The following is a 26507-nucleotide window of genomic DNA, read 5'->3' as shown; positions in this document are numbered from 1 at the left end:
GGCTGCGTATGGCGCGGCCGCGCGAGCCCTGCCTTGAATACGATTTGCGATGCGGATAGTGTAAGGCTTCAAGGCGCACCGAGGGTCGATAGCGTCGTGTGCGCTATAGTGCGCGTCACCCGCGTTCACGAAGTGAAACGTCACTGTAACTTTTTTGTTTTGTAACTGCTTGATCGCGCTGCGCGAGTCGTTTGCATGTATTGTCTTGTGTAAACGCCGCGTTGCCATGCGTGTGTGTGCACCGCGATTATGTTTGCTCTGAAAGCAGCGCGTGTATGCGCATGGGCGCGTGTCCGACTCGCCGCCCTACACTATAGTCTTTTCTTCGTACCCCCGGGGATGACACTTTATTCAATTTCGCGTTGTCTCCTGAAGGAAATTGGACACGCGAGCTGGGTGGAGCCTCAATACACACGTACTGCATGAACGCCCCTTCTTCGTTTGGTAAGTTATGTTTGGGGTCGGCCGTATGTCGGTTCTTTGGTTTGTGTAACCCCAATGCGAGACGTACACAACCGCTCAAGGCTGTCGCTCTGTTTCGTTCGATCAGCCGCGGCCATCCCAGGCAGGTGGAGTATGCAAATATCGTGGTGCAGATTTGACTATCGGGGTATACAGGAAAAAGGGGGAGCTTTCAATGACGCCATTTCACGCGAGTTCGCCTTTATACCCTATTGTGGCAGCTGTACACAGCTGGCAGTTTCGAAAAATCTCAAGTTAAGCTTTTAATTTTTATGTAAGGTGGTGCGCGTCCGCGGGATCATGGGCAGTTCTTCAGTGTTTGGTAATCGGAGAGTAAGCTGGCGGCGTGAAAAAAAGAAAAAAATTCTTATCAATATTTTTGCAGCAGGTCACGTGCGTCTGGACCCACCCTACGCTATAAATAAATATAAATAAATAAATGAGAGAGATCTCTGAAGATCAGTAAGCTATTGCGAACTTTGGCGGCGATCGGCGACATTGCCATGTGTGTGAATGGTGGTGCGCCTTATAAAGCTAGCCTTGTTTAAAAAAACACGGATGCCTTCGAATCGAATATGAATATCCGATGAAAACTTGTTTCGAATTTTGAATCGACTACCCAATTTTACTGTGTGTTTGAAAAAAAAATATAACGCACCGTTTTAGCCTTTAAAAGAGGATGAGGTCCACCTAGGAAAGAAAACAATGTTTCTTACCATGTGAAGTAAGGAATGAGGAAATATCCTTGCTTAGCTGACTGCAAGATGGCAGCAAAAGTTATTTGCTAATTTGCAGGTTAGATTAGATTAGGTTTTCTGGTTACTTTCGGGAAAGGAGACATGCGGTGCGTGCCTCCTTTCTTGAAAGAGGACACAGAAGGTTTCATTGGTAGTCGTTCCTGTAGATGTGGTTGCTGGAATAGCTGAGTATGTTAACGCGAAAGCGTTAAAGGCCCCGTCTCGCAAAAATCCGGTGTCGGTGCCTTGCGTGGGACCTCGTTTCGCGAAAAATCATTCCGATCGAACCACAACCACGCAGGCTCTCCGCGTGGCGCAGAGGCGTTACTGAAATAATTGAATTCCTCAACCTAAACTGCGTCAGGAAAATCGTAAAGTACAACCTAAACACAACCTACGGACATGATGGCGTCGGATTGTAATTTGAATATACCAGAAAGCATAATTATGTTACGCGGAAACTCAAACACGAACCCTTTTTCCAGCGTTTCTACTATTCATAGGGCGGCGCGGCCCGCTCGGTTCCTTGCAACAACACCATCCAGATGGCGCTCGCCTCCGCGCATTCGCAAGAAAGCTGCGGTTGCTGGGAAGCGTGGGGCTGGGGTAACAACAACAGGAATCTGAATACTATCGCGTTCCACTCAATTAAAGGGGAAGCTTAAGCGTCCTCCAACATTTTGTCTTGAATATTGTCTTTTCCCTGTATACGCTATAACCTATAGTAACGACAATTGTTTCGTATATTAGGGCAGAGGGCCACAAGACAGACAGACAGACAGACGGACGGACGGACGGAGAATGAATAACAAAGCACCAGAATACGAATAGGATTCGTGCTCAAAATGCCCAATATTTCTTGCATATCTAGTTAAAACTGATCAGATTTGGGTCCCGTATCTGGACCGACTAATTCGGCAGGCGGTAGTGTTGTAGCCTTGCCTGTTGCAAGTGATGCCATCTTGCGGCCTCGTTCTCAGCAGCCTTGAATGTGCAGAGAGCGAGCTAATGCTGTCGGGTGCTTGCGCGTAATCTATAGAACGTTTTTGTTAATATGAGCCCTGTTTTCTATCTTCACTCTGTTTTGTTGGGGAAGCGGAGAGGTGGAATATTAGTTGCATGCGATAGGTAAAGAAGAAAGCTCCACTCTTTCGTTTCTTCCACTGGAAAATGACAGCTACAGAACCAACACAATGGAACCGATGTATAGGCTTGCTCACTTTTATGAGAACCCCGTGTGCAGGCCACGCGCGGACAATTCTACCAGTTTGCGGCTGCGCCAATATATGCTGGACATGAAGTCGATAGGGGTTCGCCTCTGGCCAGCAGGACGAACAAAATTTCTGGAAATTTCAGTCACTGCTATACCGCGCACCGCTAGGCTGTATTATAGATTCCGCTCTTCGTTTTATTTTTTGTCCAACTTCTCGGAAACCATTTGTTAATTCCTCGCAGTGTATAGGCGCTGCCGCCATTGGCTCTTTGCGACCCTCTACAGCCTCCGCCTTCGACCTTTTATTGCGATAGCAATTATGTGGACACGTCAAGCGCATTTTTGCCGTCGGCGTCGCCGTGATGTACCGCATATAGTCTAAGGGCGATAACACCGTCGCCGCGCGTCGTGTAGTGTATGTTCGAGCGAAAGCACGCAAAAAGTGGAGCCGACGAACGCAGCATAATCCGGCGCGCGCGAAGGAAAAAAGCAGAGAGGAAACGCGCCGTCTTCCGCCGCGCGAGAGGCCGTCGGGGATGGGTGGGAGGGCGGTGTTGTGCTCCTGCAGCAACTGCGCGCAACACTCTGCTGCGCATTTCGCGACCGGGCGCAAGTGAGGCGCAAGGGGAACTGACGATCGCGGCTCAATCTCGCACGCCAGGAAAGCTGAGAGGCAGCACTCGAGGAATGCGGGGAGGGGGGGGGGGGTTGTGACTTCGACTCCTCCAACAAGTGCGTACTTTGCACGGCCGCGCGCGCCGTATCTTGAACGTGATCTGCAGACGGCTTATACTTTTGTGCGCGCTATGTTTACACCGCTCTTGGGTTGAAGTAGGCCGCACGAAGGTCACTTCGCTTGCTCACGCCAGCGTGCAGCGTTTTGCAGCGAGTGGCCGCGCTTATCGATTGATGTGTTCATGTTTGCTTGTGCGCGCTGACACCATGCACGCTTGTTAATTCATTTAGTAAGCGAATGTTTCCAAGTTTATACCGCCGATAAAACTACTATACTTACTTCGTATAGCGGCCTACTAATTTGCTATCGCAATGGATTCTTCGCCTGTAAGGCAAATAATCCATTGGACGAAACTGCGACTTTTTTATTTGCGCTTTTTTCATTCCTTCATACCAGGGACAGAATGCGGGTGGCAGAATGAAGATTCATAGCTTTAGCCGCGTGGGACATGCGATCTACGCTTCGCCACCGCGTCGATAAAGAAAAAAAAAATGAGGAAGGGTATCCGGGGGTATAGCGGTAGCAGTGAGTCCATATGTGCTACGTGATAGCGGCCGCGTGCAGTATAGGTATTACAGTGTCATTCACGTGAGGAATGATCCCGCTTCGACGCGTGTCTTTTTGTATTCCGTCCCTTTGTCTGGCATATATATATATATATATATATACAGGCACACACATCTTTGACTTTGCTGCGGACTGCGCTATGCATGCGCAGTTCGCAAAGGTATAATCTCGAACAGCGGTAGGCTACGATGGCCGCTCTCAAAATTATCCCTTCCGTATGCTTGCGGAGAACAGCTACATATTTCATTTTCGTTTCTTGAGTGCTTATTTTTATTACCGCCTTTACAGCCGAAATGATATGTAGTGAAGAAGAGAAAAGCACCGCGGTGCCGCTTTTTTTAGAGACTAGGTAGTTTTTACCGTAAATTGGAGTCACACGCGGCGATGCGTCGTTTTATGGGTGACGTTAGACCGTAGTTCACCCGCAGAAACCTTCCCAAGCGCAACCCCGATTCTCTATCTTCGACCAGTTTCTTAGAAGCGCGAACTACCTTTTGTACCGTCAGTTTCCCTGGCTTTCGTTTTTCCTTCTTGTTTTACAGGAAAGCTGTCAAGGGCTACTTTCCCCACTATCGTGTCCGCGTGTAGAAAAATATCCCGAAGATAGCGCGATGCCGGGCCGACCCGCGGCGGAGCTGGCGCAGGCGTTAAGTACTCCCCATAAGTGGGCCGATCCCGAAGCGGCGGAGGTGATGTTCGCTATTAAGGGGCCCACATACACAGCTTCGCTGGCCATTCCTCTTGACAGAGTGGAAGGGCACTGAGTTTTTTTTTTTTTTCTATGTTTAGCTGAAACCTGCGTTTACTGAAGTCAGATTGTGTTGTGGCTCACTTTCGTTTGCCCCTTCTTTCGTGCTTCAATAAACTCGCTCTGCAGGTCCTGCAACCGCTCGCGCTTTTTGCGTTTCGATATTCATTTTTGTTTCGCTTTCGCTTAAGATAGCTAATCATAAATAAAGCTGATGTAGAAATTTCACAGCTCGCTGAGAGCATACGGGTGCATTTAACCATTTCAGAAAGCGGTGGAGCATATAACGATTCCGGCTCCGAAGACGCATCAACGTTGTGTGTATATATATATATATATATATATATATATATATATATATATATATATATATATACGAGAGAAGAAGGAAAAATGAGAGGCTCGATTTTGTTATTCACGACCACATAATACCAACAGACAGTGAATCCAAAGAAACGATCGGGAAAATTAACTGTAGTATAAATTGCAATGTAGAAAATAACCAAGAAAAAAGGAAATGAAATGAAAGTGGACGAAAAGATAACTTGTCGCCGGCGGGAGCCGAACCCACAACCAAGACACGCGCGCGCGCGCGCGTGTGTGGACTGATCACCAGTGTTAACCTTGTTCCGTTTTCTAGTTTTCTCCCGATTTTCTTTTTAAATGCAGAAACATTTCTGTGCTCACTCAACGAGAAAAAAGAATTCACGCCGGAGTATGTTTGATCACAGTTCATAATGGTTGGACGGGGATGGATAGGGCGCTAAAGAGCGATTACGGCTTATAATGATCGGCACATCATCAACGCACCTGGTGCCGCCACCTGGAGTACTTTGCTTGCGTTAACAATGCATCTTGCGCCGCCGTCCGGTTCGTGTTGCCGCAGCGCTGTTGTTTGTACTGGCCGGACCAAGTCACATAACGTTGACACTGACGTCGGGCTGCGTGGAGAGGAGCAAGTGGCACAATGCTTGCGCATACTTAACTCCCAGACGAGTTTCTGCGTTAGTCTTTTTTCTTTCTTTTTGGTGGTGAAGGAAAGTTTGAGAAAATGTGGAGCGGGTCTTATGAGTTTCGCGAGGTCTCGCCGCGGAACATTAAACCTACTGCCTCGCTGCACGAGGGCGCGCAGAATAGCGGCGCTTTGTTACGGTCGTGTATACCGCTGAAACTCTCGGACGCAGTGCTCGACGAACCTCTTTGCGTGTGAACGTCTAACTTGTGGCGCACTTCTGCGAACTCGAGCGAATATGCAAAGCGGTGTGGGAGGTTCTGTGGGGCTGCTGTCATCTGTACACGCGTCGGTTGTTATTATATTGAAGAAGCCCGCCTGCGTAGGGCGTTGTGTTCGAAATGAAGGGAGGGGGTTGCGTAGGAGGGGAGTAAGGTAGAGTAAAGTTCGCGGATGTATTTCATTCTGTAACTCTATTCTCGGTGCCCTGCTTCAAGAGGCCTGGGAGTGCGCTGCTGCTCTGAGAAAAAAAGAGAGAGAGAGAGCGCGCAAGTAGTTGGGCGGAGCACGCGCAGAAATCGTGCCGGCAGTTGCCGCCCACGCGCACCCAGACACGCCGGCACACTCTCTTTGTTTGCAGGCGGGGGCCCAGACGGAGAAGGAAACGAGAAAAAAAAAGTAAAATAGTAAAGTCGCGTCGAAAGACCAAACAGAGGCGCGCCGTGCCGTCTGTCCGTGTAGTAAATGCGTGCAAAAGCGGAAACACCAGCTCGGTACGTAGTTCGCGAGGTTCACCGCGAACCAAGTATGTTTACAGAATGGTGTTTTCGCCGTCTCATTCATCCCGTTTCTCTGCGCTCGTTCACCTGTATTTTCCGTTTAACTTTCCGCTGGTTGAGTGCGTACAGAACGGCGATATAAGGGATAATGAAACTTGGTTCACACGTAACCGGTGCTGCACCCTGATAGTCCGGGCGACGTTGACGATGTCGCTGCGTTTGTTTTCTCGTGGTTCGTGTGAGAGCTCATCGTTCAGGTGATGTAACATTTGTCTGCGGTCAGTAGGATTCCGCTGCTGTCATGGGTGGCTGTTTACCTGCCTCGCGGGCTCTTTGTCATCCCTCTCCTTGTCCTCTCCTTTCCTCGGCCGCACAGTGTCTGGTCTAGTATTTGACGTTCTGATCTAGGCCGTTCAACTCTGGAACAACGAGCGCAGGCGGTAAGGGCGACACCAATGGTTCGGCTCTCTCTTTCAATCTCAGGCACCGTGATCGTGCCGTCAGTATTGCCATATAAGTGTCACATTTTAGAGCGCAGCTCTTGGGCGCCCATTTCTGCGTTGAGTGTCGGCGTCCTCAGCGTAACCGAGCGAACGAGCACAGCGAAGTATGAAAGAACGAATGCAGAGCGCAGTGGAGGATGAAAGACGTTGATAGCGAAGAGAGCAGGAGGAGGAAAGCAGAGCAGGAGAGTGCAGCGGAACCATGAGGCAGTACGCGGAGGAGGAGGGTATGGCGAAAGCGTGAGAAGAAAAGCGTAGTGCCGCGCAAGACGGTGCGTCGACGACCGCTACAATATGGCGCCAGAGTAGCGCGCCCTCGGCTGTTCACCGATGATGCCATATAGGGAAAGAAACAACGCGCTGCATGAGCGAAGGTCTGTCTGCACCGGCTGCTGTGAATCGTGCCCACGCGTCACCCACGCGCTACCTTTCGCGATCTCCCGATTAGCGAGGCAGTCGCGCCAGACTTCGCTCCATTTGTAACGTGCCGCACGAGACAGTGTCCGCGCTAGCCGCGATACTCGCACCGTTTTCTTCCTAATATAAACCGTCTACCTGTATAATCATAATACAAAATATTGACATGCAAGCGTCTTTCACGTATAGAGCTGCGCTTAAATTTCGCATTAGGGAGTGTCGTAATCGTCGGTCAATTTTTGCGGTGACGTCACCACCGTTCCAGTACAGAGGCGCAACAGAGGTGTACACGCTTTCAATGACGGAACTTGGCTTGCTTGCTCCTGTCTCTCCGGAACAGCGCCTGCAAGAACAGAGGGGAATCTGAATAGGATTTAAAAAAAAAGATTAATAAAGGAAAGAAGTACAGGAAAATATAGGCAGTTATAATGTAACGATTCCTTTCGCTCTGTTCTGTTTCTCTTTATCAGTCACCACTCACGACAGTGCGATCCCGGTGACAACATAGACGGAGCGCCGCCCGCAGACCACTGACGAATCACAGAAAAGTAGCATTGGAATAATATCGTCACATCAGCCAGGCGTTGCGTTGGAAAACGGCGGGCCAGCGTCGCTATTTTGTGTTCTTGGCACGCAAAGAGAGCCGTTTTACGGTGTGCATCCAAACGAATGTGTAATATCCGCTTATTATTGCGTGCCTCGCAGACACAGCCGCATGAGTCGTTGGATGAGAGAGAGAGGGAGAGAGAGAGAGAGGGGGGCGGCAGCGGTCAGACACTGCCAACAAAAGCCTCAACGTCATGGACTGGCGCTGGCACGAGTTGGAGGCGTATTTCGAGTGCCTGCAGAAAAATAAAATACTGGCAAAGGTGTCCGCAACGAACGTTTGTACGTGCGTGCGTGTTGTGTTATCTTTGAGTGCCCTCGCCGAGCGAGGCTTTTAATACACGTGGGACGTGGCTTCCGCGCTCCGCGAAGCGCACCGCATTGCGTCGTGTGTGCCAACACCCCCGTGTGCCGCGGTGTCATCGGCTGCGCGTTGTCTGAGCGAGGAGAAAGACTATCGTGTAGGTGGGGGAGTGCGGCCTTCTGGATGGGCTGCCGCGCGAGGAGCTCGGAATTAAGGAAGCTGCTGATGATATCGCCACAGGGTCGGTCGGTGCAATGCAGAGCGCTTAGCGCAGGCAGGGAAGCGCGCCTCGCAGTAGCCTGCAGAAGCGAGCCCCGCGAATAACCCGGATTAATGATTTCTTAATGACGACGCCCCTAAAATCACTTAGATTACTAAATGTGACTGTGTATGTGTGTGTGTGTGTGTGTGCGTGTGTGTGTGAGCGCGTGTGTCTTTGTGTTGTTCGGTCTTTACCAGTGCGCCAAAGGCAAGTTGGAGGGTCGTTGCGTCAGAGTTGCTCCGCGCTCCCGGTTGACGTCAAGCGCGAGTTTCGTCGAACGAAGCTTAGATAATCAAGTGTCCTAAGGAATGGTAGCAGGAGGGGAGGGGGGGGGGGGGGGGGCACCTCAGCGGGGTTGTTGTCTGGCTGGTTACAGTATTGTACTGAAGTAAAGGTGGTGGGGTGAAAGGATCGGAAGGTATAAGAAGAGGAACATATTCAAATAAATTAAAAAATCTAATGGGCTTGAACGCGCGCACCATTAAAGAGGACTTTAGAGCGCTTATTGCGGTATTTAAGGATAGATTGGCTGCGTGACATGCGATAATGGCTTCAGGGACATCTCTGTCACGCGGGATTTGACTAAACTTGTCCTGAAGGCCGTTGTCGACGTTGAGAACGCTATTCTATTTTACCGTCCGCACTAAATAATCCGCGCAGCCACTGTTCAAACGAGTAAGAGAGGCTAAGAGACGTCTTGGAGGTGGACCGTTCTGTCTCCCTCTTTCTTTCAATTTGCGATTATTAAAAGCGTCACTCAAATCTCCTGACGTAGCCGTGTAGCCGTTCTTGCGCCTCGCTTCGTCAAGGCCCGGACCTTACCTTTTGTCCCGCCTTCGTTTGTACAGACCTAGAGGTGCAACTCCGACACATTGCTGCCGATTTGGTCTGGCGAATCGCGAAAAGCCCGTAACACCCAAGAAAAGTTCACACTTCTGCGAAGAAGTAGAAGTGTAAAGATGTTTTCAGGCAACTTGGCCAATCCCCCTGAGTTGGTAGGTGCATAAAGATCATCGTCGTCGTCGTCGTTGTCGTCGTCGTCGTCGTCGTCGTCGTCGTCGTCGTCGTCATCATCATCATCATCATCATCATCATCATCATCATCATCATCATCAAGTTTTCGCTTCCTCTAGTCTGCCACCTTGACAGTAGGACATCTGAGAAATCTCGTAGTTCGTACCATGGCAGCACCCGCGTTTTGAGTCTCGTGAGCGGCCGTTATACGTTCGAGACGCTACCTTTTTGGCGAGTTTTGCACGTCGCTTTCTTGAGTGAGAAGTAAGGACTGCCAGTTGTTTATGAGAAGGGGAAAATCGGAACAACCGAATGCTCAGTTTGGATGACATACGTTTCGCTCTTTGACTTAATCTTTCCGGCTCGAAAAGCTCTACATTGAAGGCATATTGAAGCAGCGCGATCAGACGAGGACAAAAAATACATACGCGACAGGACTATAATGCTTTCCGCCAACTAAACTTTATTGGAAGATGCACCAGCCACTTATAGTCCAGATGAAACAACTCGCCCAAATCAAGTTGTAGGTCTACATTTTTCTGGCTTATGCCAAGCGATCGATTGAAAATTATGAAAAAACAAAGAAAGAAAGTTACACGGAGAAAAACGGCGGCCCAACCGACGAGGCGGCGTTGCAGGATTCTTGGTGCGTGGACATATTGAACTTTGTTACGAGGATTTACTTCAGGGCTCTCGAACAAAAGAAACCAGAACCTATTTCTTGCAGCTGTTATACATTTGTGTCGATCTTGTCCTTTTCGCTCAGGTTGTCTGCACCAAAATAGGATTCCTGAGTTGTTAGAAGAGATTTAAGCCAACCTGAACTGAGCGTACCAATTTGGAGAGCTTGGTTTTCTGCCTGATCCGCCATTATGCCCTGTTTCCCCGTTTGAGGTGTGTCAGCGCAGCATGGTCAGTGGGATTATGACAGGCTTTTATCGTGTTCTTTTATCACATTCTCGAGATTGTGCCTTTCCTGGGGTCCCTGCCATCACACGCGCCATTTCTATTGTGTGTAGCGAGAGCCCCGATATCAAGCGCTGTTACATTGCGTACTATAGGAAGAATTCGTTCTGCGGCGCCTTAGCAGGGAATTTACTTGTTCTCTCTTATTATTATTTTTTTCGTGTCTAGCATGAAAACAGTCGGCTTGGCTTCTGTACTGAAGACCAAAACGTTACCGCCTTTGCTGCCATAGCACGATGCACCAAGGGTAATTACGGACGCAATTTTCCATTTTTTGGCTCAGTTAGTTGATCAGATGCCTTATTTCAGAACTATTTTCTGTCTTTTGTTTTTCCGTTTCCATTCTTTCTGCCCCTTCATCATTAGCTCGCACGAAGCCGCGTCCGAGCTACCTATACGATCAGTCACTCGGCAAGATGGATGGTAAAAGAGTTAATAGGATCGGAGGAGTAGAATCCTTATGTACACATTACGGCCTCAAAACGTTCTTCGTGCTTTCTTTTATTTTGTTTTTTTTTTAACTGTCGCTTATGTTCTCTGAAATCTAACGAAACGGAATTGGAAAAGTTTCAATAAGTAAGGGTCGAGAGGTTGAGAGAAAAATTGAAGGAAACAAAACGCGTGGGGCTGACGGTGGGGAACTTATTGCTGGAAGGATTTTGCCACTGAGCAAAATTTGCGGCGTAACAAAGCTTTCTCCTGCTGTCACACGTACTGGTCCTGGTATAGACGCCTTTCACGGCGACCCCGTGGGCGCCGTTATATTTGATGACTTGGTGACGCGTCCATTCCTTACCTTAGCTACCTCCGTTGCCTCCGTATTTACAATGGATGCGCATGACGCCGATGCGGCTCAGAAAAGCTCTGTTTCGGCGTATATTGTAGACGGTGACTGGGTGGACGACGCTTCAGAGGATATGTAAGCTCATTACGCCTTGTCCAAACAGCGTGAGTAGCGTATACGTTGCTTGTACTAAAAGCGCGGCTGGAAATGTGTTCCAAGCGGTCCAGACTTTCCGCTTATGAATTAACTCAGGATCAGTGTGTTTTGCTCTTCCTTCTTCATTTGGCAAACACTTTACCCGCCGCGGTGCCTTAGCAGCTATGGTGTTGCGCTGCTAAGCAGGAGGTGGCGGAATCAAATCCCGGCCATGGCGGCCGCATTTCGATGGGGGCGAAATGCGGAAACGCCCGTGGTCCCGTGCATTGGGTACACCCTTAAGATCCCCCTGTGGTCAAGATTAATCCGGAGTTCCTCCACTACGGCGTGATACATAATCAAATTGTGGTTCTGGTAGGTAAAACCCTAGAATTCAATTCAATTTGACGAACAGTTTGAACCAGTGGCTTGTTATGTTTCTGACTCAGTAACGTTCCTCGGTGCAGTCACTATCGGTTTGTTTATTTTCTGCTTAATCGCTCGCGGGTTTACTCAGTTGCGATAAATTTGTTCTTGCTGCGCACAAGATTTCGAACGTAGATGTTCTCTACTTTGTAATATCTGATAGCGAAGACTTGTTATCGCTAGTCACTCGCTTACTGTGTGGACCGTTGCTCAAAGTTCAGCTTCGAGCATTCGTGTGCTGTCGCTGTAGTCGCTGTCAGCCATGCCTCGGCGCATTAATTCAAGAGAGCGGCCATTCACTTATTCTTGATACGTTGGCGATAGAATGGGCGTAAGTTTGCGTCTGAGGTTAAATTATAGGGTTTTACGGGCTAAACCCACGATCTGATTATGAGGCACCCCGAAGTGGGGGACTCCGAAAATTTGGACCAGCTGAGGTTCTTTAAAGTGCACCTAAATCACGGGTGTTTTCGCATTTCGCCCCCCATCGAAAGGCGGCCGCCGTGGCCAGGATTCGATCCCGCGACCTCGTGCTTAGCAGCGCAACACCGTAGCCACTATGCAACCATGAGGTCTTCATGGGAGTTTTGCCGTGGATGTGCGTAGATAAAGTTCGAGAAACTTACTATGCCAGGAAGCGGCGCTACTCCATTTGTCACTTTGTAACGAGCGACACTCACGGTGATACTACTGTAGTTGAAGCCGTTTTTTTAGAGGTTAGCGATGCAACGGTGATAGATCAGTCATTCTTTTTTTTATTATTTTTATTGACGAGCAAAGCCGTGCATCGCGAAGGACCGGCAACACAGGCAGTCCTTATGTAGCAGCGGTCCGTGAACTTGGCCACAAAGATTAACTCCATTCCTTAATATGCCATTTTTGCCCCCAGCCAACTACTGCACACCCCTTTCTTCTCTCTACCGTTGCACACTTTGCAACATGAATGGAGTGCAGTCCGTTAGCGAGCACCCAGATTCATTTCCGACACCTAATCGCTCAGAACCAGGGCAAAGCAGGTAATAATGGTTTCGCATTCGTGCGCTTTCGTCAAGGCAACATGCGGCCGGCCACCGGAATAGCCATCTCGTTTCTCTGGAGCAAACTGCTCCGCGAAAAGAGTATGTATACTAGTACCGCGGTGCAGATAGCATATGAAGATGCCAGATCTTGTCGCAGATGTTCCCTGAAGCTTTTATTTGTCTTACATTACTATACTAGTCGATCAGTCGCATCCGCGGCCATAATGCAACTGGCACTACGCCGCACCGTTGGTGCGATGTAGTGTTTTTGCACCATCATGCATCGTTATCGGTCGGTCTCATCTTTCAACGTCGAGGCCGTCGTGACACATTTCTCCTTTCCATCTTCTTACTTAGTATGCCGTGTCTGCCTTCGATATTAGGAAGAAAGTCAAACCAGACATGATCATAGACATTCATCTGGCAAATGAAGGACACTCTGTTGGGCAAGCTAGACCGACGCGCGTATGTCAGCACGACTCCACAGGCTTGAGTTTGCGTGCGCGTGTGAACTCATTATCATTTAGACCCTCTCACACTGGCGATGTAAGCGCGCGCTATGCAGTGCAAGAGTCTGTGCAGTTGCGCCTAAGGTTGTGGCGCTATACCGTACTGCATTCGGAGGCCACACGTTGTGCGGGTGCTTGTGCGAAACATGGGAAGTTTCACTTTGCTGGTCTCGGCACTTGCCCGTGGTCCCACATCGGTATTCCAAGGCTCCTTATCGAAAGAGCTTGCGTTGTAGGCTATTGCGGTGTAAGGCAAAAATGCTTACAAGCGCGCTAATAGTGGAGAGTTTTAGGTTAGGGGACGCAAGCGGCTTGCGTACGCAACATGTAGGGGCGACGGTACTGCGCATGCGCAGACGCGGACGTAGGGGTCCGCGCATGCGCAGTACCATGGCCCCGAGTACTTGCGTCCCCTAATCTAAAACTTTCTAGTATGTTCTTACGCAAAAATTGCGCACGCTATGTAACGGGACCTCATCGAAGAGTTCCCTCTTTTCTGATGTTTCTCACCTTCATACTGAGACGGGCTTCACTATCGCCTGAACGCATGCAGCTGGATACTTGAGTGTCAGCATGTACCAGCCCTTTTGTATACGTTATGTTTTGTGTTGGTCACGCCGCCGATGATATCTATCTAAAGAATTAGCCATATGTACACGACTCTCTGCTATACGTCCCGACATCAGAAATGAAATAATAATAATAATAATAATAATAATAATAATAATAATAATAACGACGACGACGACGGTGATGATAGAGCTGTAGGCCAATTTAATGGTGTGCTTAACCACCCACTTAAATAAAGCGGTCTTTGTGGTATCCCATTAATACATTACATTATCTCTAACAAATGACTTCCACTCCCCTACAGACCTTTGCATGTCAGCAAATATACCTCCGTTATAACTGAGAACAACCTTCGAGAGACTGCAACTTTTCTTCCTAATAACTCACAATGAATTCACAGTCAGTGCACTGAAGTTTCTTTAATGTCTATTTTGTCCTAACTATGAAAGTGAAAAAAAAAAAAAAAGAATGATTTACCGTGAATTCTACGGGCGGGCGGGGGGTAAGGGGGGGGGGGGGGTTATATGTGCAACACGCATGCACGACTTTGCCTATACTGCTGTGCTCAAGCTTTGCTATGTTAACTTATATTTTGCATCGAAGTAAGACATATTACGTCTCATGTTCTGTCCATTCCTGAAATGGCTCTTTCGGGGGCTAACAGTATCGTCGAACAAACAAACATTGCTTGCGCTACTGAAGCTCTCAATTGGCAGCGAAACAAAGCCTCCATGTAAATCGAGCCGCCGCTCTCTTGCCCTGCGAGAGGAGGCATCTATAGAACCGGGAAGCACCATTCGCTGCACGTTCCAGAGAGGCTCCGCGAAGGAGCCCCGCACTGTACAGCGCTTGCGTTATACTCGCTTTCGCCGTAACCCTATGGGGTCGGTACAGCACAGTGGGTCCCGCTCCTAGACCTCATTATAATAGCTGGCCGTGACTCGCGGGCGAATCGTCCCTGCCGCGGGTCTCCCTGTGCACATGGCGCTGCCGCAGCGCGCCTGCTGTTCGTCTGCTGTTCGTCTGCAAGGGGGCGATCTTGCGCCCATTCGTTCGCAGAGACCGTACGTAATGGAGATCGATCTGTACAATACGGCTCTATTTGCCCACTAGCACCGGCAATGAAAGAAACAGCTGCTTGCGAAAGCGCAATGTGTAGTACTGCGTATCCCAAGCAATTCGAGGCACGTCCATTGTCGCCGCAGCGGCGCGCGCGCGCCTCCTGCCCTTTTTTTTTTTTTGTTTTACCAGACAGCGCAACGCGTGCGCATCGTCCATCAGTCAACAAGAGACATTTGCTCCGTCTGGTCTCTCGCGTTCTCTCCTTTATTTATTTATTTTTTTCGTTTTGTTTTCTGTCTTCGTTACGTCATGCAGGTCCGTTTGAAGCGAGATTTACGGCGTTCGTCTGGATACTGTCCGGAGCACATTCCTCTACTCTTCGTCTCTCTTTCTCTCTCGCACGCCAGAACACGAACCCACATCTATATACGCGTTCTCTCTCTCTTTCTCCGCGGCTCAGTCGTTCCTTTTAACGTACTTGGTTTAGCACTTATGAGAAGCCAACAAACAAAGACACCAAGGAAAACATAAGTGAAATTACTTGTACTTACTAATTGAATTAAAGAAATGATAAATTAATTAAGTGGATGAAACAACAACTTGCCGCAGCTGGGGAACGATCCGACGTCTTCGTATTACGCATGCGATGTTCTAACCAATCAAGCTACCACTGCGCGGTTTCCTCATCCAGTTTCTTGGGTATTTATGTGTTACTACTAGAACTAACCTTGGGAGTGTCAGCCAACGCCACCACTCACAAAACTTGGCGGCGGATGTGGCTTGGCGGCGGATGTGGAACATCTTTTCTGCCGCAGGCGTCACGTGTACGTGATCTTTCTGGGTGAAGGCAACTGGTCAATAAACTCGCACGTGCTACCTGAAGGCATCAGAGTTGCCGGATTCGAGAGCCTCGTTATGTAATGAACGAGAAGAAAGGAGGTTAACCGAGGGGCCCGATTTTTATCAATCATATCGTGACAAGCCAACGAAGACACCAAGGAAAACATAGAGGAAATTACTTGTACTTACTAATTGAATTAAAGAAATGATAAATTAATCGCAATGAAAGGGGATGAAAAAACAACTTGCCGCAGGTGGGGAACGATCCCACGTCTTCGCATTACGTGTGCGATGCTCTAACCAATTGAGCTACCGCGGCGTGTTTTCCCCATCCACTTCCTGTCAAGTATAAGGCGCATTGCCGCTGACCGGCGAATAATCCATTCTACTCAAGTGACTCGCTCGCGCCGTCATGGTGAAAGTAATCTTCCGAAGCCGGCGTGTTTATAAAGAGCTGGTTAATTGGCGGCGTTCGTCACCACGACGACGAGACGGTTTAATACAACGTGTAGCTCGTCTAGTTGGTTCATACTTGCAGTTTAAAAAGCGTGCACCTTAGATGGCAAGGTTCGTGTTTCCTTCCTTTGTCCCATCTAAGGTGCGCACTTTTTAAACCTACACGGCGAGACGGTTCTCACAAGTCCTACGAGAAATTCTTCAAAAGGGCGTGTTGAAACGGTATCGTACACACTCTAACACTGTAAAGCCAAGTCCACAGCCACTGAGAACCAGCTGATTGCCAACGCATTCAACTAGTCAGTCTGAGCGGCGTAATCCTGTCACGATTCGCGGCTGCCGAAAATTTACATCGGCGGCCAAGCAGAATACAATTGGTTGCTGCAATATTAGCTCGTGTGTTTGTCTGGTCGAGCTGTGCGCCACCAGGTGGCTGCATAGCTCCGGCCGCTCGAGTTTACGCCTCCTCCCATTCTGCAAAACGCGCAGTCCGCCTGCGTTTACCGCAATACCGGACCCGCTAAAGCTTTATAGATGTGTCCGGTGCCGCGTGACTGGCCGTTCGAGGCACTTTTCGTGTATTCGCGGGCTTCTTTCACGCTCAGAAAAACACTTCTATGTAGCGCTTATCGAGCAACAGAAAGCTGTATCGGGATTTTTTTTTTTGTTCATGTCGCTCTACAATTTTTTCATTGACACTTTTCATATTTGCTATTTTATTATTTCGAAGGTTGAATAAATAATTGAGACTACTTGTGTAATTAGGCGGAATGCAAAAACGATCTGAGTATCTTCCAGCGACGGCAAACAGCATTACCTTGGTTCTGTCCAGCTACGTGTCATTTGCATATCTTTAAATCTTGGTCCATGATAGTTTGGACACCCTGTATATAAACGAGTGGACACAAACCAGTCGCGCGATCGCTTTACTGTGTTCGTGTCGTTTTATTTGCGAGCGTTCTGAAATCTTTCTGTCGCTTTGCCTTCTCTTTGCCCTGCCCATTTTCATCTGTCTCTCTCTGGGGAGTTAAGTTTCGTACCGCCGAGTTCAGGCCGTTGCTTGTCCGTCGCTCCCGATGACACCCTTGATAATCTGGGCCCCTGACTCTCAATTTTCTGTTTGTGTCAGGTCACACGTTGCAAACAAGGCTCGCAGCAACTTCTCCGCATGTACAGGTTTATTTGCATATGTAAATTTCGCCAACAGCTTACGGGGCCATCGACTCCAGCTCTCTCATCACTCTTCCCTCAAAAGGGCCGAATTCCCCGTTTTAAGCTACGCGATTAACACATGAATTCTACTTCTCCACCCCTCGGCAGCGTAGGACCGGAGAACTCTACCAATCACAAGCGATTTTACAAGCACACAGCTGTCACGAACCAATGGTTAGCTCAAAACAGCCCAAACGTCTTCTTTCGGTCACTCCTATTGCTTCCCTTCACTCATTTCCGTTTTCCTCTAGCCACTACTTACATTGCGGCCTCACTTCAAAGCAAACATAAACAAGCCAAATAAACAAACCAACAAAACGAAACAACAGCGAAAGGAAACAGCAGCAATAACGTGCACCATCAAAAGCCGGTAAAGCATTTCCCTTCCATCTTTGCATCCGCTCGTTACCTGGCCCGTGTACTCGAGCAAGCTGCACCCTGGAGAACGCGCCGTGTAATCGTCTGAAGACAGGCGCCGGCATACTCTACGTGACGAAGACCGCCTCGACTCCCGTCTGCCCGCTCAAGGAGCGCTGCCGGCGCACGCCTTTTTATCCTCTGTCCAGCTCCCCCGACGCCGTGGAGGCGACGGCGGTGACGACCGGCAAGTGAAGCGCTTGTCGGCACCCGTTTGTCGCGTTTGCCGGTTCGAAAGATCCTGCACGTGTGGTCGACGACCATCGGCTCGGCGACGCCCGCAACCACCTCCAAACGACCCATCTTGCTAGCCGATAGCGCGCGCACTTCCCTGGTCCACAGGCATATGGAAACATTTCTGCAAGGTCTCCCTATGGCCGTGTACACGTAAACAAGAAAAAACGTGCGAGTCAAGGCCGGCGACTTTGACACCAAATAAATAAAAGGTACAACGAAAGGTCGCCGAACTTAACACGAGGTATAGTGCAATTGGGCAAAGTCATCCGCAGGCAGAGTCCCGTCTCGCTAAAATTCCAAAGCCCCCCCCCCCCCCCCCCCCCTATGTTCCTCTTAATTCGCAATCTTTGGAAAGTGCACAAATGTAGCACATTTGATTATCTATCCACGCCATTGGTCGGAAGTGCTTATGATACTTTTTGCACTGGCGCGCTACTGGGCGGTTATAGCGGCGCGAGCAGCGTTTTTAGGGCCGGCGCCGTATGACCGTATAATGCGTAAGGAGAACTCATTCTTGTGCAGGTTCGTCAGAGCTGTCGCATACCGTCCTGAAATTGTTCTCGAAGCGCAGGATGGATGCACTGCATTGCATTGCGTTACATTTCATGAACCTGCTCGTGCTCGGTTCATTCGCGACGAACCTTGGAGATCTTCCCACGCTGCCAGTGCCGGAGGTCGGAAAGCGAGCTGTATGTATGTATGTATGTATGTATGTATGTATGTATGTATGTATGTATGTATGTATGTATGTATGTATGTATGTATGTATACCCGCCGTGGTTGCTCAGTGGCCATAGTGTTTGGCTGCTGAGCACGAGGTCGCGAGATCGATTCCCTGCCACGGCGGCCGCATTGCGATGGGGGCTAAATGCGAAAACACCCGTGTACTTAGATTGAGGTGCACGTTAAAGAACCCCAGGTGGTCGAAATTTCCGGAGTCATCCACTACGCCTTGCCTCACAATCAGAAAGTCGTTTGGGCACGTAAAACCCCACAATTTAATTTTTTTTTGTATGCATGTGTCCGCGCGCGCGTCATCTGCCGAACAAATAACTGTGTACATTGAGTTGCGTTTTTGATATGACGTGCAAAGTGTGCCGCTCGCGTTGAGAGGAAAGTTGTCATGAGCACTCCCCGCACAAAATAATATCACCATCGGCATTTCGAGTATATGTTAAGTTTTAGATTTCGCTGCCCCCCCTGCTCCTCCCCGCGAGAGACAGTAGGCACTGCATTCTGTCCAACAAGTAAATACGGAATGGTGACCCCTACCGAATGAACACAGTTGCAGCATGCAGTAGCAGCAACAGCTTACAGACATGTCAATTCCCAGGGATGACAGGCCGCTCGCTTGCGCAGTATAGTCTATTAGGCGTGAGTCACGATGCACGCTTGCAGGGGGAGCGAGAGACAAATGGGCTTTCTCTAGGCAGCAGCTGCAGCTGCCTGTCGAATCGTCCGGCCACCGCATGCGGCATGCGCTGTAGCAGCATTCGTTGCGCAGTATAGTGCGTTTCTGGATCGGCGCTCGCTGTATGCGTATACAGTTTTCAGGCTCGTGTTGCGACTGCATATTACCTCATCTGATTGGAGAGCGTACGCATTCTCTTCCTCTGTTCTCCCCCCTCCTGCTTTTTTTTTTTAATAACAGCTTTCAAAGACTGAACGTCTAGCGCTTAGCGTCAATCACGATTGCAAGGCAGCGTGTGCAGGCGTCTATAAAGCATTTCTTCTCTCTTTTTTTTGCGCTCAGTGCTTAAAGTGGGTACGTTAGCTCGTTTCTTTCTTCGTTTTCTCTCCTTCTTTTTTTCTTTTTGAGCTCTTGCTCATGCTGCGAATATTTTTCAAGCCAGTCATACCCCTCGGTTCAGCTCGCCGGTTTATATTTCCGCATAAACGAGATGCAAAAGCACCGGTGTAACGTAAGCATTTCTTTCAGTCGAGTTTATTTCTTTATTCCTTTCTTATCATGCACCGTTCATGACCCACCTGTCGTGGAGATCAAGGCGCATATACGGAGCGTCTCTCGGATAACTGTCGATACACGAGAATGAATAGCATTGAAAGTGAATCGCTGCATTATTCCAAAGATATGCCTTGGAGATGAAAAAAAAAAAGGTGATTAAAGGTTATTAGGAACTGATGGGTAACTGGCCAGCTGAATTTTACGTATGTAATGTTGGAATCGCACCGCTGGCACGAGTTGTTGGGGTCTCGGTGCTGACGCCCGTTATTGCCAATGGGTCGCAAGCCCCAAGGGTAGCGTTGGCCTGGCGGCCTGGGGCACTGGAAGCATCCGAAGGTCCCGGCAAAGCATGAGAAGACTGGTAACAGAACAACTTGTTTATTCTAACATAGCAAAAGAGCGGCCGGTCAGGTCGACCGAAGTGGAGAGACGGGAGAGCACGTAACTCAACAGTACAAATCGGAGCCTCTCTCCTGGCGTCCGGGGGCAGCTGCTCTTATACTCTCGGCGTCGCGGTCCAAAAGGGAAGGTCACGGGATGAAGGTCACGGGATGAAGGTCACGGGACGGCGGAGCATGAGCCCACGACGGCGCGCACGGTCGAGCCGAGAGACCTGCTGAACCGAGTGCAGTGACGCATCGCCAACCCGCCCACACGACGGCGCGAACGGTTGAGCCGAGAGACCTCCAGGCTCCTCATTCGGGGAACTCCGCTCCCCGGCTGCCGCGCTTTGACAAGCGAGGGCACACACACACACACGCACACACGAAGACACGTGGCACTGAAACACGCCTGGACACGCTTGGCGGGTAGGCGTTGCGGCGGCGTCGAACGGGCCAAAATGTCCGCCGCTTTGAACAAAGCCCCGGCGTCCGTTGCATCCGCGCCGGCATTACCGCGCGTTGTAGGCGAAACGTAACAGTAATGTATCAGTTTTAACTGGTCGTATGTTGCGGAGCTCAGGAGAAAAAAGTTTGTTTCACCCGAAAGACGAAGCATCGATTGCGATAGTAAATTAATAGACAGCTACGCGAATTAAGGATGCTAGCTTTATCGGCCGTATAAACTCGCAAACAGTCGTTCACTAATTGACAAGCATGGCGTGCCGCGCGCACAGGCAAACATAAACACATCTCACTCGATGAGCGCAGACAGTCGCTTTCAAATATCTGGCGTGAGGAAGAACGGCAGCAGCAACGAGCGAATTACCTTCGTATACTGCCCTTCGCTTCAACGCGAACTAAGCGGCGAGAACAGCGCTCACGAAGCTATCAGCCCCCGGCGCACCTAGACGCTTTACTCTTCGCAGATTGCCGTCAAGATAGGGTCCGCGCTGCCGCGCCATACTCAGCAGCCGCTTTAGTAGAACGCCACCCCCCCCCCCCCCGTCCTCCCAGTGCCTTGCGCGCGACTGAAGACGGCGCGCTTCCTGTCCGCTTTCCTCCCTTGTGCGCGCGAAATTGAGCCGCCAGGGTCGGCTCACCCTCGCGCGTTTTAACTCGCACATATAGAATACGGCGCGCGGCGACGATGTTATCGCCCTTGCAGTTTATGTGGAACATAACGGCGACGGCGATGGCAGTAATTCGCCTGTATGGTCCATATCATTGATATCGCATTAAAAGGGAATGATCATTCGTAAGCAATGCTTCGGAAATTAGCCCGTGGACTACATAATGAAAGTGCTGCGTCTCTGCCTGTCTGATGACTGCCACATTTTGCGCTCCTTTCTAGTCACTTTCGGATGGCACAGCTCCAAGGAAGCGCGTTTCAGCAGTGTCGCGTTAGCCTGATTTATTCAGGTGCCACCATTACTGCGTACTGCCTTGATGCCGATGGCTAGCCAAGTTTAGCATTGTTGTGACTACGACACCTTGTGAGTCTCAACGCAGCCTAAAGGCGGCAGTAATATTGCTTTCAGCCTAAATACACGGACAAACGTTTTTACATTGCCCGACGATTATGGGTGGCAGATAGGCAAAGGCACAGCCACAGTGTAATAACTGTCGAAACCTTTGCGTCGGGAGATAAGAAGAATCCAGCGGCTACTCGATGGAAAATTGGCCGCATTGCGCAGGTTGACTGGGCAGCCGATATGTATTATTACCCCGGTGCGCTTGGGGTAATGTGCTCTCTCTTACGCCCTCACACGAGATTATTGAATACTCCAGCGGCTGACGCCCCCGTGAGCGTTCGGGCTGCCCGATAGCGCACCGCAGGTCGTGGCGAGATCTGGTAACCGCCTACAAGCCGTCACTGAGTCACCACGTATACAACGTATAGAAGACGCCAATTGCTCCAGTTGCTATTCTTCTATCTCGATATATATATATATATATATATATATATATATATATATATATATATATATATATATATAGTCGGGTAGCTTACTGTCACTTACCCAACATTTTACCCAGATCTTTTTCTGCAGACCTTTTTCAAGGGCTGCAGCTCTTGAAGAAGGTCTGGGTAAACTGTTGGGTAAGTGATAGCCGCCGGTTTTAGTGCGATCGCCCTTCCGCGTCTTCGCATGCTCTTACCAATTGAGCTACCGAGGCGCCGTTTTCCCATCCACTTTCTGGAGCGTTTGCTTTACTAACAGAACTAACCCCGGGAGTATGCACACGCACACGCACACGCACACGCACACACACGCACACACACACACACACACACACACACACACACACACACACACACACACACACACACACACACACACACACACACGCACACACACTTCGAAACTGCACGAACAGTTCCACCCTCGAAACTGTTGAAATGAGTAAACCTTAATTTTTCATTTACAACAACGTCTCCATTTTGCCGTTATTTCTTCAAATAACAACAGGCCCGTTGGTATCCTACCTTCTCCTGATATATATATATATATATATATATATATATATATATATATATATATATATATATATATATATATATATATATATAACAGCATCTACAAGCGAATTTGGAATGTGCATGTAACTGTAACTCATCGCCTCAGCAGCGTTGCAGTGATGTCTGGATCAATCATTCTTCTGGCCGCTTCGTATGCGATTTCCGACTGCACGTACGCCTCTCAAATGTAGTGTGAACGAAGTCGAAAGTTTTCAACTAAGGGGTTTGAGCGTGTGTTTGGGACTCCATCGCTGCATTCTTCAAAAAAGAAAGGTGGGATAGTAACCTAGTGGAGGTTATAGCGAGTCGATGTCGCATATCTTAGGCTCTTAGTAACCTGCAGCTATTAACTGTCAAAGTTCCTAACGTGGCTCATAGGTCAGGAGAGCAACTTCTGTGACTAAATAGACTTCAAAAATTAGCGGCCTGCAGTAAATGGAAATAGTCGACGACAACGTAAGAGTTACCAAGCTGCACCCACAAAAATAGCAGTGCACCTACTCTTGACCTCCGAAAGAGAGCTCAACCAACTGGAGTCCGCTCACAGCGTAGTGACTTTGGTCGGCTTATGTATATACTAGGCTAATTATAAAATAGAAGCTAGCTGTGTCAAGCTAAAATATGTTACCTTTGTCTGAGCAGTGGCATCGGGACCCCTGTAAATTGTGGCTTGACTTTCAGCTTTCATCCTGAAACCAGTGACATGATGACCGCTCATTACGGAGGAAACAGTTGTTTCAAACACGCGAAACCGCTTCACGTCAGGTAAATAATTGAATCTAATTGGCTGGCGCGTATATGCAAATTTTCGTTCAGTTGGACAGTGTGCAGATAACCTTGTAACTCTTATATGGTGACCGACTGTGGAACACGCGTGGCTATGGTTATATCGCAACTATCGCGGCAGATGCTTTGCGAACACGTCAATTTTATTTTTCACGGGAAACGAAAATAAGCGAAGCATTCTTTTCTCTCACCCGTGCTGCAGACAGATACCGTGGACGTAAATTGAATTCTAAGTCGAATTAACTTCCAACAGCTATGTACGTTCTCCAGTGGAACGTTTTAGCATAGGCTCACCTTTCTGTCGTTACGGTTTATCGCCCCCGCCAGGTGCGAGCTGCCCGCTTGCAGCGCTAATAATATGCGCCTCGACCGAGCTGGTAGCAGCTGCCTATAGTGTCGGTAACGGTAATGGCACAGTGGCAAAGGCATACCTCGAACCGCTCTAGTATTTGAAACATTGTTCGGATAGACTCTTTTGTACAGGACGCTCAGCGATGGATGCGCGGCCCATGCTGCATTGAACTCTCAAATAGCAAACCCTGAGAATCATATTTTCACGTTCGCGTTTCAGCTGATGTGCTGGTGGTACGCCTTTGATATCATTTTCGAAAAACGCCCTCAGTGCGTCGTGATCACTACATTACACTATGTAAGCAGACAAGTCGCAGGCCAGTATACGAAGCAGAACGTGAGATAGACGTCGTCAAGGCGCTTAATTTTTTTCCTCGACGCCGCAGCCTGAGAACGACCCTCTCGGTATGCAGCCGTTGTTTTGTGGGGCAGCGATCGGAGCGGTTGAACCAGTTGAACACCGGCCGGAGTGTTTTGCATAAATGCACTTAAGGTTGTATGCCACGTTTGTCGAACTTGTCTGCGCTTATATGTAGGTGTATGATGGAAAGCAGCACTCCAACCTTAGTGCTGTCATCTCTTTAGGGCATGATTGTAGCCGTCTTCGTTGCTACTCCTGTGTTGACTGACGATATAATGGTCTACGAGCACTCTCCACTGAAAACGATCCGCACGTTTCGCAAGCAGCATTTATCTCGTCACAGCAGGTGCTGGCGCTGATGAAATCACATAGCCTGTATACGGCATACCGCTGGGATCAGGGCTCCTGGGTCCAGGAGTCACATGATCGAGGGCTTCTGGGTTTTAGATTTCGGCTCTGCATTTAGTGGAGAATTTTCTTGGCTTTGCCTTTGTTTTCTTTCTTTCTCTCTCTCTCATTCTCTGTCTATTAATTCGCCAGTGGTGACTAACGATGTTCGACGAGACCATCGTGATTGAAGTTACTTGCGGGCGAGGACAGTAACACGATGGATAATCTGTGTTGGCGCGCCCGTGCTGTGTGTTAGCATCTTGCTTTCTTTTTCCTTCTCCTTTTTTTTCTTCCTGTTTTTTTTTGTTTTGTTTTTTACCTTTTCGCCTGTTTCGGCTTTGCCACTGACAAAGTGATTCCTCGGCAAAGACCTGTGCGAAAACGAGGTCCTGCTGTATTTCCCTAGCAGCCATTGACCGCCAACGCTAGATCGCGCAACATTGCCGACCTGCGGCATGTGTAGCATTCGGGCACTCGCCAGCCAGATGCGGCTGTTAAAGCCTCGCCGTCGCCTATATGAGCGCGGCAGGCTTTCAAGTGCGGCGATGTGCCTTTATGCATATAGCACCTGCCGCTAGATTCCTGGCACAAAGGTCGGCACACGGAAACTGGTGATGATACCTTTTCCGTCGCTCATACATTTAGTTCAACTTTTGTCTATCGTGCCGCGAATTGGTGTCCTTTCTTCAGTGACCAGTACTTCGAGTGTAACGGCCCTCTGACAGCTTATTAACGGCATGCGTTCCCGACTGCGATGGTGCACGGGGGAGGGGGGGGGGGGGGGGCTGATATAGAATGAGAGTGAGAGAAAAAAAAAGGTGGTGTGGTTTGAGCGTGAATAAACGGAGATTATATGAAAGCTAATGCCTATAGTAATGTATGGAAGACTGTTGCCATCATAGGTGAAAATTAACACAATGTGAGTGCTTTCATATGTTTTCAGACAAACATTAAACCAGTTTATGTAAATAACGTTCTCTTTCAGACTGTTTGCCCGCATTTGGAGGGAAAATGTCGGCTATTAGCCACGGTTGCACTGGCCTACGTAGCAGAATATGAAAACCAACATTATCTTTTTTTTTTTTTATTTCCCGTTCAAACCGTAGCCACGGTGTGGCAGTGCGACGTTGTGTATTTCAAAATATTTAGGGATGGTTGGGTCGCTTTTGGTGCATAAAATGCTCGCAAATTCCATACGTTGAGTCTTTGGTTCATTTACAACGCAGTGTATACCCCCTTGCTCGTCGACAATCTATCAGTCACTGGTCAGTAAACGCTCTTAAATATCCGTGACGTCATGAGGCTCTATTGCGGAAACCTTAAAGTACAGCGTCACCATCCGTCTTTCGCTTTTGCGTCGCCCTTCTGACCTACAGCAACCCTGCGTATACGCTAAGACGATAGCCATTTCAGTAATATAATTTACCAATCCAGCTTACCTTTGTGGTGTGCCTCTTTAGTGTGTCCCATTAATGTACGACGAGCACGCAAGGCTGAATCGTTAGCTCAAGGAAACGCGTATGTGTGGGTCTTCTTTCTCCGCAGTCAGCGGGTTTCGACCCTGGACTCGCAGCGCCGACGTCTCCGTTTCGCGGAGGCGTGCCCTGAATATCGCTTCGTGGTTCACGACCCTGCGGGCTGGCTGCTCGCGGCGCGGTCATTGACCCTTCGCGCTAAGAGCCGCGTCATCAGAAAAAATGCTATAACACGTAATTCAAAGCACCGCAGTGTGCAGTATTCGGACCACGCGCAGACGCGTGGACGTTACGAGTGGCTGGATGTGGTCTACGCCGTACTAAAGGTCAAGAGCACACAG

General features: G+C 49.1%; 1 protein-coding gene and 1 non-coding gene across 3 annotated transcripts in view; one reads left to right on the top strand and one right to left on the bottom strand.

Annotated features, from left to right (window-relative positions):
- LOC126516415 (phosphatidylcholine:ceramide cholinephosphotransferase 2-like) overlaps window positions 1–26507 on the top strand; it is a 241920-nt gene that overhangs the window by 67712 nt on the left and 147701 nt on the right. The gene's annotated exons all lie outside the window — the stretch shown is intronic.
- TRNAT-CGU (transfer RNA threonine (anticodon CGU)) lies at window positions 15858–15930 on the bottom strand. The gene has a single exon. It is a non-coding gene; the product is annotated as a tRNA-Thr (tRNA).

Source organism: Dermacentor andersoni, chromosome 1, assembly GCF_023375885.2.
Source record: "Dermacentor andersoni chromosome 1, qqDerAnde1_hic_scaffold, whole genome shotgun sequence".
Lineage (NCBI taxonomy): Eukaryota > Metazoa > Arthropoda > Arachnida > Ixodida > Ixodidae > Dermacentor > Dermacentor andersoni.
The sequence above is the reverse complement of the archived record's forward strand: the minus strand, read 5'-3'. Positions and strand labels throughout refer to the sequence as shown.